This window comes from Spinacia oleracea, chromosome 5 (genome assembly GCF_020520425.1).
Source record: "Spinacia oleracea cultivar Varoflay chromosome 5, BTI_SOV_V1, whole genome shotgun sequence".
Classification (NCBI taxonomy): Eukaryota; Viridiplantae; Streptophyta; class Magnoliopsida; order Caryophyllales; family Amaranthaceae; genus Spinacia; species Spinacia oleracea.
This window is the reverse complement of record NC_079491.1, coordinates 38132344-38145095: the sequence shown is the minus strand read 5'-3', so window position 1 is coordinate 38145095 and position 12752 is coordinate 38132344. Positions and strand designations below refer to the sequence as shown.

Genomic DNA, 12752 nt, shown 5'->3' with positions numbered 1-12752 from the left:
AAAAACCCTTAACCCTTCTCTTCTCTGTACCGTGTTTCAATTCCTCTCTCCTCCATTACTGCTGCTTCAACCACAATTGTACTGGTTCATGACATCATCATCGATTTTCTTGTGGAAATAGGTGACTTCATCCACACGCATTCAAATTTCGTCTCCAAAATCGTACAATTGAAGGTGAACTTACGAACCTTAGCGTTTTGGTTTCTTTTTTGGTAAATTTTGAATTTTGGGCTTCCTTGATGGTCAGTTCGTAAAAACCCGAGCTGTTGCAATAATATAGTTCTTTTTATGTTGTGGGATGTTGGTTATTGTGGTCTTGTTGAAAATTTAGAAAGAAAAAAAACCTTGAATTTGAAGAAGATCCAGATCCAACAGGCAATTGCTTTACCCCAGCCATTTGCTGATTATTTTTGATAAACTTCGAATGGAGAGGTATGAGGGATCGACAATGGTGGAGAAGAGGTAAAAGAGAAATAATGGAGAGGAGTACAGAGATGAAGCAGAAAATTGCAGAGGAGAGAGGAACGAAAATTAAAATAGCAATTAAAGAAAATAAGGGGAAAAAAATAAAAAATATATATAATTGTTATATGCCACGTACGAGTGAATACCGCCTATAGCAGGTTAGTAACTTGTTAGGCTTAATAATAGTAGTAGGGTCATAAAGGTTGGATTATTTAGAAATATCACATAGGTAGGCTTAATTAAAGAAAATCGGAAAAAAGTTGGATTAATAATTACAATTTTTCCTTATTTTTAAAGAAGAATTAATTAAATATGATAACAAATAAAAATCCTCCCTTCGTGATCCCAGAATTCCATTTCCCTTTCACTCCCCTAAAAACCCACACTGCCTTCACTCCCCTCAAAACTCACCATGCCACCGCTGATTCTCCAGCCGCGTCGTCGTTCCACTTCTCCCTGAGCGCCTCTTGTCTAACCGCTTCCATTTATTTTGAGGTTTGCGTTTTGTTTAATTTTTGTTTACAGATTTCTCCCATCAACAAATGTAATTATTGTTTAAATTATAAAGTTTAGGGAAATAATTAAGTTTGAATTACAAAAAAAATCAGTCGAATACAATAAATTCAGTCAAATTATTGTCGAACAAAATTGATGATTTGAGTCCAATTAAACTGTTTTTCTTTTAATTAATACTATGAATTTAGTCGAATTTAAATTGGAACTTATGTTGGGGAAAGAAAGAGGGCGATTGGAAAATTGATGGCATTATCAAATTGTATCTGTCTTCTTAGTTCTTAAATTCAAGTGTCAAGGTTGATCTTTCGTTTCCTTTGTTTTTAGCCTGAATCTAATTACTGAAATTAATCAAATCATACCATTTTGTATAAGTGTATGTCTTAATTGGTAATGGTTAGTTGCAATTACATAGTCATTCGTATTGGTTTAATGAAATTACAACGTAAAAATCAAACAATCATGAATGATATTATAGTATCAACTTGTGCCTATCACTCTCTGTGTGTGCAATCACAGTTTGTCACCTCCAGAATATGTCAAGTGAGCTTTGCTGGAGAACTGTTGGAGTACTTTGAATAACTGTTGTGATGGGACACCTAATACCTTAAGGTAAATATTCTAGTATTTCAAGTGTTATGGTTGTGCTGAATTGAAGCCTCATATTGTTAATTTGGTAAGTATGGTAGAGGCTTGCCTGCTTGGACCTGTACTGGGTATTTTCAACAGTAAGGAGCCTTCTGTGTTTCAGCAGGAGTATCAAATGCGGAAAATGAAGCAGGCAAAAGTGTTGCCTTCTGCTAATTTTTTTTTTTATGATAGCATTCGTTACATCCTCAACGAAACAAGTATATGCTTCAATAGTTGTGCTCATGTGTGTCAATTTATATTTTTCATAAATCACTATGGTCGAATAAAACTGAATGCAGATGAATTATTGAGTCGGATTAAACTGAATTAGGTCCAATCAAATTGTTTTGTTGAGCTAAACTGTATTTAATAAGATGAAACAGAATGAGGTTAAATTAAATTGAAACTAAACATCAGGGGAAGAATTTATAACTAAAACTCCAGTTTAACACATAGATTTAAGGCACCTTATTTATGGGTTATTTCCTCTTCTCCTTCTAACTAATCAAGTACAACTGTGAAATTAACCATTTTTTGATAACAATTTATTCTGCCAATGCTAGCAGTTGCATTCTCACCTTTGATATCTTGTGCCTACTACACTTGTAACACCCCAACCCTGGTGTTACACCATTTATGTGTTCATTCACTTGAGAGTGTCCATGTGTTGAAGCTTTTGAAGATGCAGTTTTGACTCCCTGTGCTCATTGCTTATGTCGGGAGTGCCTTTGATGCTGCTTCAGGTTATATCCAGTTTGTAGGTATAATCAAGTTTTCTTCAGTAGCTTACCAAAAAATTTCTAATCCTCTAGGACAACATTTCATTTAGCTACTTATTTAAATATAAGGCTAGATATCCACCAGTGATAAACTGAGGCTTGTTTACATATTTCTCAACACTGAAATTTACTTCATAGAGGTTTAACATCTCATTTTACTTGTATCTTTCATGTCATTGATTTGTCACCAGTTTATTTTATGCTTTATGTTTGTATTTAGAATTTTCTCTGGTTTAGGGTTTGAATCCATGACAATGAAGCATTGGAAACCGTAGGACATATCTTTATTGCAGGTTCATTTTTGTTAGTGATGATGAATTTTTTTTTGGACCACTATTTTCAGACTCTCTAAACTTCGTCATATTCTGTCAGCTGTCTCATTTGTTGCTGCGAGCCTGCGATCAATTTCTTATTTTACGGACGGTCAGTTTCTGAATGTTGGATCTTCTATAACAGAATAACGATGCAAATTAAATTTGTTATAGCAGTATATTTCGTATATTTGTGTTTATTTGTCGTGTTTTCTATGAATGGCTCCAGATTGTTTGTAATGCTGAAACAGTTCCCAATTGAATCTGTATTTTATATAATGTTCAATGCCCATTCCTCTAGTTAGATTGCCTTGATATAGTTCGTTCGTACGTACATTCATACACGAGAAAGAATACTAGGCTTCTTTATGAATTGTTGTTGCAGTTTGAATTGTGAGGGTTTAAGGTGACTGATTGTCATTTTATCATTGCACCAGATATTTATCTACTGGGAATAGTGATGCTGATCATGTACTGGGTATTTTCAGCAGTAAGTGGCCTTCTTTGTTTCAGCATGGGTATCAAATGCAGAAAATGGAGCAGGCAAGTCTTTCTACGTACTAATCTTTTTATTTTTTTATTTTTATTTTTGATGATAGAATTCACAACATCCTCTAACACGTATCTGCTTCTAAGCTCGTGCTCGTGTGTATCAATTTCTATTTTTCATAAATCACTGTGGTCGAATAAAATTGAATGCATATGAATTATTGAGTTGAATAAAACTGAATTATGTCCAATCAAATTGTTTAGTCGAGCTAACTGAATTTAATCGGATGAAACAAAATTAGGTTGAATCTGATTCTGTTATTTATTAAGCAAAGCGATTGATTTCGTTATTAGTGTTTATGAAAGATTTGAGTCATATGTATTATGGTCTTGCTTGTTGTAGTGGTTGGTTAAGTATTTGTGGATTAGGAACCCAAATTCTTGGATGTTATTCCCTTCTAAGAAATTCAGTCATATGTATAATATGGTTTTCAGGCCTTCCTTCTAAGAAATCATCCACTATAGTAGTCATGTACTTTTTGGCTTGTTTCTAATAGTCTGAAGAGTCGTCTCCTTTGCATAGATAATCTGATAGAGTCATCTTCTTTGCATAGAATTGTATTATATATTATGTCAGATGTGTCTTCTAGCAGTGAGTTCTATGATGTTTGATGTTTGGATTTTAAGTTTCGGAGGAAATCGACCAGGGCTAGAGTTGAAGGACTTCACTATGCAGCAACAACGGCTTGCACACATGCGTTTCTAAGGGGAGCTATGTAACTATGAGCATGTGAAGCCATCTGTTATCTTTGAGACGCTATGTAACTATGAGCACGTGGACTCATCTGTTATCTTTGAGACGCTATACTAGATGAAGAGCTTGAAGATGGTATAGATTATGAAGATGATGATACGATGTAGGTGATTTATGACTTCATTTTAATTTTAGAATTTCGTATTCCTTTACAGATAAAATTATGTGACGAAACATTAAGTACCTTTAGACAATAATATTTTTTGTAAGATTTTTTTGGGAGTAATGAAAGATTTGGATTATTTTGGTATTACCAGTATGTTATACTTTTGTAAAAAAATAATATTACTATCAGGTGGCAAAAGAAATAGCTACGGGCCTGGAACCCGAAATATAGGGTCGTAATACATTACAATTCAGTGCACAAAAAAAAGTATGTGCGGCGCAATTGAACACAAAAAAATTTCAGCACAAAAAACTTAAGAAACCTCTTTTCGGGAAAAATGGTTTTTTAGGTATATTAATTATTTATGCCCAGCAAAATATAAGAGACCTCTTTTCTGGAAAGTTGGTTTCTTAAATGAAACTAAAGAGACCTCTTTTCGATTGGGGGTGATCTTTTTGAATTCATAACGAAACCACTTTTCTAGAATAAGTGGTTCCTTACATAGGGTAATTAAATAATAAATCTAATATATAAATAACCACCTTTCTAGGGAAGGTGGTTTCTTATTTTTAACAAATAAACCACCCCAAAAAAGAGGTTTCTTAACCTAAGAGACATGTGATTCTGAGACCACCTCTCATGAGGTCTCTTATGTGTTTTTTAGGTGGTTTCTTTTATGTTTTTTTAGGTAGTGAAAATATTTAGGGTTTAGAATGGAGGATGGGATTTGGTGGAAGAGGATTAGAGGGAGAAGATCGAAGAAGATGAAGAAGGAAAAACACAGAGGAAGGAGAGAGAAAACGGGAGGGAGGAAGGGTTAGGGTAGTTTAGTTTAGTCGCTCAGCACGATAATCAACGAAGGAAGGGTATTTTGGTAATTTGATTGGAGACACGAAAAGTGTTATTACCAAATTAACCTCAACTGTTCCTTTATAAGCGAAGAGGTGATGTTATTTTAGTAAATCCACTTTTAGTCTCCTCCTTTGATTACTAAAATACCCTCCACACTTTATAGAATATAATAACAACCTACCCAATATGAAAAGCCCAAAGAAGCATTTTAATCAATCTAGCCCCGTAAATAAATTCTTACCATTTTAAATTTTTAATCAATTTGTTTATATGTCTTCGGCTCTATCTAACTTATATGTTTCTTATATTCGCACGCATCGCATTTATATATTTTTTTTTTGTACAGTACATGTTATTTCGGGTTTAAATGTAATAACACAAATCAGTTTCTTATATTCTCACGCATCGCGTGCATACATCAATTCTTAAATGGACTTGGTCTACACTAAATTTATTGTGGACCATGCTTAAAAGAAGGTCAACAACTTGTTCTTGTTTTATTTTGGCATGTTTATTTGGATTATTATGAGAAAAAAATATCAAATTGGTGTCATCGATACATGTTGTGCTTTGAATAATGTTCGTTTTAAGTCACAGATCACTTTTAAAACATAGTGTTACTATGATTCAAAAAATAGGTGTTATATCTAAGAAATTTGGTGTATAGTCACTATATGAACAATAAAGATTTTTATATACATAAAAAAGAGTGCTGGAGAAAATTAATGATTTTGGGTCCACACTAATTTTATTGTAGACCAGTTCTACGCAAGAGTTATATAAGACTAGTATATATATATATATATATATACCTAGTATTTAAAAACTAAAACCATAAGCCAATAAGTGACACATGTCCTGCCTTTACTCATCTCCTCTCCTCCTTGTGTCCTACGTGTCCCAATAAGTGACACTTTCCTAATGTCTAGCATTACATTGAAGACCCTTCTTGCCTTTCACCTTCGTATCTCCCTTCTTCCTTTATGGCCTGTTTGGAAACAAGGATTTCATTTCAAATGATGGAATTGGGTTAAATGATCTGTTTGGGAAAATAAAGTATTTGGATTTGGATTTGGATTTGGATTTGGGCCAAATCCAAGACTTTAAAAAAATAAGGCCATTGTAAAGAATTTGAAATACCAAGTAAATAGTTGTCATTTGAAATTCTTTTTTTTTTACTCTCCTTCTCTGATATGTGTGTTTTATATAGTGTTTCACCCCCGTCCCTTAGTACTTTTATGCGTCAAATGAGCTCTTAGGAGCCAATTTTAGTACTAATATGTTTTATTTAGTGTGCCTTGAGTTTCAGGTTCAATTATGAGAAATTGGTCTTTTTAGACCGTTTCGTGTTGATTTAGGCCACTACACGAGCCCGAGGAAGTTCGGGACCTTTATCGTCGACTTTCTGGAGCCTTAGATGCTTATGGTTGAGCCCCGAGAGTTAGACTCGGGAATATGGGCGAAGGATATTGAAGATTGCAAATCGCCCTGTGAGCTGAGGGTGAAATGCGACCATCGGGCGAAAGGAAGAAAGAATTAAAGCCTTCAACGCGCGCCCGATCGGGCGCACTTCGCCCAGTCCGGATCGGGCGGCCTTCTGGAGTAATTCTGAGCTTATTGCAAACCGCCCGATCGGGCGGAATTTGGCCCGATCGGGCCGACTGTCGAGCACTTCGCTCGATCGGGCGGAGCGTCGCCCGATCGGGCGACGCCAACCTCAGCAGTATTTCGCGTGATTTCTTTTCCGTTTTTTAATGTTATTTTTTGGGCAAACTATATAAGCTAGCCTTTATTATTTTGTAGGGGACCTTTATTTTTTTTTAGTTTTGAAAATTAGTTTATTTTCCTTAGCTTATTATTCTCTCAAATTTATTCCAACACTTAGTTTTATTTTCAATCAAAAATTCAAGCTTTCATTATTCATTGTTCTTCAATTAGGTATTGCTTCTTGTTCTAATTTAGTTTATTGCTTTAATCATATTTTCTATTATGTTAATTGCTTTGTTATTTATTATCATGAGTGAGTAGTTTAATTTCCAGGGTTTAGGGGATCCATAAATGCATGATTGGGATTATATGTGGACATGATATTTGATTGATTGATTATAATTTCTATAGCTTATTATTATTGCTCGTCAATTCCGTTCGGCCGGGCTATTTTGATTTGAGTTTGATTAACCTTAGATTATGCGCCGAGAGGTATAAATCTGATGTTTTTGGTCTGTGGCTATTAGATAGGAAATATTTCTAGTACGTAGCGAGAGCCCGCTAGTTGTTCTATCCTAAGGAATTCATAAGATTCGAGAGATGCATGTTTTCCTAGTTATGATTGTTAATTGATTGTTATTGTCCGTTGTCCAATCCCGGTCTGCATTTATGGTGAACCGCTGCCCTAGATTCCCTTAATATTGTTATATTCCAGTTTGATTATTTGCTTTAATTTAGTTTAATATACAAACCAATCAAAATCTTGTTACCAGTAGTCTAGATTAGTCTATTAATAGTAGAAGAATGCTGTTTCCCTGTGGATACGATCCCTGCTTCCCTTGCTATATTTTTAGTTGGTGAACGTTAGGTTTATCTTTGATAGGAGTGCGATTTAGCCTGTCATTCTCCTTCCCGTTGACCTAATTGTTCCAGTAGAAGAAGAAAAAGTCATTCTTTTTTTTCTTTTCCCTTTCTCTCTCCTCATCCACTATTGATGGCTTTCTTCCATCATCTCTCCTCCTCTCAAACTCCATTGATTCTCTCTCCTCTTCACCCTTGTTCTTTCTCCATCATCACTTCCGACCTTGTTCTCGGAACCTCATCACAGCCTCCTTGATGTCGCCGCCTCGTCGCAGCCTCCTTGATGTCGTCGCCGCTTCATCGCAGCCACCATCGACAATCTATATCGGCGTTGATCCTTCCATCTCCTTTCTCGGTTTCATGCGCCACTTTGATGAGATTGAAGATGAGATAATAAAATTTGAAAAGTTAGGGTCTATTTTGCCCAAATTCGAAATGGTACTCCATTGTTAATTAACAACAAGATGATTTGAGTTTATAGAGGGGAGAAATGGTGGTTTGATCGGGAGCTCATTGATCGAATTTTTCCCAAATTTGAAGAAAATCTTAATTTTTATATTTTCTGTAATGATTGTAATTTTTTTGTTGATTAATTAATCAATTTCATGATTTATGTCTCATTTATTGCTATTTTATTTTTTAATTTTGACTTCATATGGTTTTGGTGTTTGACTAATTTGAGGAATTTGTATTTATTTTAAATACTCCCAGTATCTTTTTGTTTACTGTTTGGAATTGAAATTCAGAATTGAAATTACTAGTGATTGCCAAACACTTGATTTAGAATTCAATTTCTACATTTCAAATTCTAGATTTCAATTCAACATATTCAAATCAATTCCATGTTTCCAAACACTGCCTTAAGGAATTTGGTTTCATGATATCAAGTACTTAATTAAACCTCCAGAATTAAGAATAGGAAAATTTGGTAATATTAATCCAACCTTTAGCCGATTTTCTTTTATTAATCCCACCTACGACATATTTTTTAATAATCCCACCTTTACTACCCAACGACTTTTATTGGGCTTAAGTGACCGGTGAAAAATTCAACGAAATGGTGATGAATTGATGATTATGACTGAATATATCGAGAGAGAGAGTACTACAACGTAGGGACAGATTACCGCCTACAACAGGTTTATGACCTATTAAGCCCAATAAAAGTCGATGGGTAGTAAAGGTGGGATTATTAAAAAAATATGTCGTAGGTAGGCTTAATAAAAGAAAATCAGCCAAAGGTTGGATTAATATTACCAAATTTTCCTTAAAAATAAAATTTATTTCAACCTTAATTAACATCAACCGTCTTTTTCCCTTTATTTCAATTCCATAATCTTCTCCTATTCTTTAGTAACCTCTGTTTACAAATTTAATCCCCTCCCAAAAGTAATAACTTCTTTAATCATATTATCGGTTACATTCTTCTTCCATAATCACTCATTGATATCTACTAGCTCTTGATGAAATTCTAACTCTATTTAATACTTTGTAGATTAGTTTCATCATAGTTTAATGGTCTTCTCTGAAAACAAATTATTTCTTTCTCTAAAAACAAATTATTTCTTTTACTATATCCCTTGGTTGAAACAAACTTGAAAACCCTTATTGGCTATTGTCGCTTAATTGATATAACCGGTGAGTAATCTTAAAATGCATGTTTTGTTTCGATTTCATTATCTATTTTCCTAATCTTAATGTGCGTGGTCATTTGCAGTAGCAACAATTCAATGGGTCAAATAATTTTTTTGCTAATATTTTGAATTCTCAACTATTGATTGTGTTTTTCGCGTTTTTTTCACATATATACACGATTATCGATTGAATTTTATTTTTTATTTTTAGCTAATTTATTCGAAAGAAGCTTAGGTGGGATTCCAACAAAATTGGACTTTCATAAACAACAAAGGATGTACTATGTATGTCTTACTTTTGGCTAATATGTCTTATCAACAAATTAGAAACAACAAATATGTGATGTGAACAGAGGCGGAGCTACGAATGCATGCGATGATGAAAAAGGTAATGGAAAAGTTTCTGAAATTAAGTCCTTAATTTATTGTTCAAAAGATATACGAAGTACTTAATTTAATTAACAAGAAACTTTGCTAAATTATCAATCTTATTATAAAATTGAAGATATATTAAACGAGTAAGATTTAAAATTAGTAAAAAAACATCAATCAATTTAATTAACAACTAATTCACATGTTTTCTCTTTGTATATAGTTAAAAAAAAATAGTAGGTATAACGAAATACCAATTTTGGGGGCCTGTGTTTTCGGGCCCTATGTGATTGTCCACCTTATACATGTTCAGAACCACCACTGAATGTGAAAAATATCATCCTTTTACACATGCTTGACAATAATTTGGTTACCATTGAGATTGAAATAGAAGTATGTAATTTGGGTACGTAGTTTGTTGATGCATTGGCCAATAAGAGCCGCTAAGTTCCAATTACTAATTTTTTGAGGGTGAAAATTGCACAAGTGCATAGGATATGATACAAGAAGATTTTTATTTATATATTGTAAAACCCTTCTTAGAACATTGTAACTTTAATACATTGTATTGATGGAGGGCGGCGTGCCCTGACATGTATTGATAAATACATATCAGGGGCAATTTGATAATTTCGCGCACAATTTGAAAAATCTGAGCAAGCAATTATGTTAGCCTACGTGGATTCCGTAACGAGCTTCCTTTTCCAACTTGTCATACTCAATTGTTTCAATTTGGTCTTCCATCTTTTCTCTCTCTCCTTGCTCGCGTTTTCTGGTATTCCAAAAAAACGAAATCGAATTTCCAAAAACAATCACTCAAGGATTGTTGGTTTTGTTCTCGCAAGAAGAACTCAAGTTCTAGTCACACCGTATTTCATCTAGATTGTAGCAGTTGGAGGCGATTTGTTGTTCGTGAAAAGGCCCTAATTTTTCGAGGTAAAACCCTAACTTTGAAATTAGGGTTTTAGTTTATAAATTTGAAATTATTGTCAATAGTTTATAGATTTGGACATGATACGAATTTTCCGTAAATCCTTGAGTGAATTTTTGTATAAATTTGTATTAATTTGTATTAATTTTCCGTATACCATTTTCAATAAAAAAAAACTGGCGAGAATGAAATTTTGTTGATTTCACCTGTGAATGCTTGCAATATTCCTGATAATGATGATCTTCCTAGCATTCCTAATGTGATTGAATGTGATAAATTGCTGGATAAACCCCCCTATCTGTATTGATATTACCCTTGATTTAATTAATTGTTTGAATTGGTTTCATATTTTTGTTTAAATGTTTGAAGTAGTTTCATTTTTTTGGTTGAATGGGTGAATTAATGTTTGTTTTTGTGTCCAAAAAATTGAAATTGGTCATATTAAGAAATTGAAATTGGTCATATGTGTTGTTATAATGAATTTTTGATTGTGGTGGTGGCATGCGTTGTCGGAGGTGGAGGTGGTGGTGGCGGTGGCGGAGTGGTCTGCTTGCTGCGATGTATGCTATTTGCAATTCATAGCTAGCTATCTAGTTTTTTGATTGGAGATTGGGTAGTCGGAAACCGGTTCAATAAAAAGAGTAGTTGAATGTTTTTTTAGTTGGACATTCGTTTAAGTTAGGGAGTGTGAGGGTGGTTCCAAGCTTGTAAGGCTTGTTGGTCTAGTTGTGAATGTGTTAGGGACCGCTTATACCCCAGCTTCTTGTTTGTTGTATATCTGGTTCAGGTCATAATACTCTTAAATACATTTAAGTGTCAAGAGTTTCAGTTGGAACTCCTGCTTAGCTAAGTACTTTACCTCAAGCTCCCGTTTTCCAACCCTAATCTTGCTCAACATCATTGCGTCAACTTAATCGATGTGCGTTGGGTGACATTCCTGGTTTTATTTGTGTAGTTGATATGTTTTTAAAGTAATTGATGTGCGTTGAATTAAATGTTGTTGAAGAAGTTACGTTGATTGAACTGTTGTTGAATTTAGGTTGAGTTTGGTGAATGTAAGATTTATATTATCTTAGTGACTTGAAATTTGTAGATCTTCCTGAAATTGTCGAATGGGGAATTTAAAGATTGGTTCGACGAAGAAAGGGGGTGATTCAAAGAAAGGTGGGAGAACCCTGCCGAAGAAGCAGGCTGTGAAACCTAGTCCGAGTGTAAGTAGAAAGAAGAAGGGGTTGAAGAGGCAGAAGATGGTGTACGAGGAGGCATCTGAAGATCTAGATGTCGTATATTGCAGTGAGGAGGAAAGTAGTGAAGATGGGTCCTCCTCTGAGGAGTGCTCTGCATCATCTTCTGCCTCATCCACAGAAGGCTCAGAAGGTGATTCCTCGTCTTCTTCTTCTTCTTCAGAAGAGGAAGAACGAAGAAAGAGAAAGAGGAAGAAGTCCTCGAAGAAGGCCTCGAAGAAGGGCAAGAAGAAGGTAATCAGGTTAAATAAGTATTATTTTAAATAAGTTTTAATTTTAAATTAAATAAGTTTTATTTTAAATAAATTTTATTTTTAAATTAAATAAGTATTATTTTAAATAAGTTTTATTTTTAAATTAAATAATTTTTATTTTTAATTTGGTAATCAGGTTTCGAAGAAAAAGAGTAAGGGAAAGAGTGCCGGAGAGATTGTCAAGGCACGTAACCGTGTTTTCTTGACGCATTTACAAAGTTGTGAAAAGGTAAATTGTGTAATTGTGTAAATTTTGTAATTATGTAGTTTTAACATTTGAGTATTACTCCCTCCGTCCCAGATTAGTTGTTACACTTACCTTTGCACAAAGTTTTAGGTGATAAGTGGTTATTTGGTTATCAATTGTTATTTTATTGAAAAGGTAGATGTGATAGGAGTTAGTGGGGTATATTTTTTAATTGTATGTGAGAGGGTGTGGGGACAAAAAGATATTTAGTGGGAAGAGAGAGACAATATAATAATTGTGGGGTCATTCCTAATTTAGAAGTGTAACATCTAATATGGGACGGACGAAAAAGGAAAGTGTAACAACTAATCTGGGACGGAGGGAGTATAATTTTATAGTATTATAAAATGTTTTATTTATAAATAATCTGACGAATGTTTTATTTATAAATAATGTTATATCAGGCCCCTAAAATTATTTGCCGGGTCGAGTCGTTCGTGAAGTTAATCAAGAAACTAGATGTTTCAAGACGGGAAGTAGGGAAAATGGGTTTCAGTGGGTTGTTGGAATTGAAGATGGGGAAGTTGGACCGGAGATTCTGTT

At 34.1% G+C, this 12752-nt stretch overlaps 1 long non-coding RNA gene across 2 annotated transcripts; it reads left to right on the top strand.

Moving 5' to 3' along the window:
• The first annotated feature begins 802 nt into the window (after positions 1–802).
• LOC110776444 (uncharacterized) lies at positions 803–4254 on the top strand. Of its 2 annotated transcripts, XR_002530136.2 has the most exons (3): positions 803–960; positions 1498–2810; positions 3136–4254. It is a non-coding gene; the product is annotated as an uncharacterized lncRNA (long non-coding RNA). The 2 variants fall into 2 exon arrangements; XR_008920778.1 differs by having other exon boundaries at positions 803–2810.
• The last annotated feature ends 8498 nt before the right edge of the window (positions 4255–12752 follow it).